This window comes from Euprymna scolopes, chromosome 9 (genome assembly GCF_053919585.1).
Source record: "Euprymna scolopes isolate OS-2025 chromosome 9, ASM5391958v1, whole genome shotgun sequence".
NCBI classification, from domain to species: Eukaryota; Metazoa; Mollusca; class Cephalopoda; order Sepiida; family Sepiolidae; genus Euprymna; species Euprymna scolopes.
The window spans coordinates 23,731,939-23,732,757 of record NC_136490.1 but is presented as its reverse complement, the minus strand read 5'-3'; the positions used below and the strand labels follow the sequence as shown (position 1 = coordinate 23,732,757).

The window sequence follows — 819 nt, the reverse complement described above, 5'->3', positions numbered from 1 at the left end:
TTTTAATGCTCTTTTTAAAAATGCTGTCATATTGTATCGACAGTAACAGTTCGGCAAACCTTACATACATTGCCTGCAGGCATTTTTCAGTAAAAAGGCCTTATATATCTCGGTGGCCGTGGTTATACTTCATATCTGGTGGGTGAGGACAGACCCATGCTTGTCAAAATTACGCCGAGGCGAACCTTGGTTGCTATGACAACTTGTCATGGTCACGTGGCAGACACGTCACCACCACCGAGAGGTGAAGGTTATTGTACTAACTAGCGGTATGACAGAGAAAACCTTTATTTATTTTAATCATTATAATGTGTTTTTCAAATGTTCTTTAATTATCTAATCTCTAATATGAACACCAATTGGGTAGTTTAGTAAGAAAAACATTATATGCAATAATTAATTATCAATTGTGATGGAAAGACAATGTAAGCCAAGCGGTTGTTGTATGAAGAGCAGTAATAACTAAGCGAGGTCACACAACATTCCAATGCACTCTGGTTCCCGGTCAGTTTCTGCGGATAAATCTTTCGCCTTTTACTAAAGATTTCCGTGGCCGGAAACAATTCAATGAGTCTATGGACTTATTTTTGAAACCCTACTCTGTTGTAGGGTAATCATTTAAATAATAACAGACTTTAGTATTTAACAATTATTTTCCTGGATCTGCCGGGATTTCAAAGGAATGTTGGTGCTTTATGTCATATCACTGTTTGTTTACTTTTGTTTTACTAGTCATACTCCTTTACTTCGTTTCAGTATTGTCTCTGCATTGATATTTAGGCAATTTTGGAAGCACTTCTGGAACATTTGTCCGTAGCA

General features: G+C 37.0%; 1 non-coding gene across 1 annotated transcript; it reads left to right on the top strand.

The window, feature by feature from the left end:
- Positions 1–489: 489 nt before the first annotated feature.
- Positions 490–612, top strand: LOC145285437 (U5 spliceosomal RNA). Its single transcript, XR_013869063.1, has one exon. It is a non-coding gene; the product is annotated as a U5 spliceosomal RNA (small nuclear RNA).
- Positions 613–819: the final 207 nt, after the last annotated feature.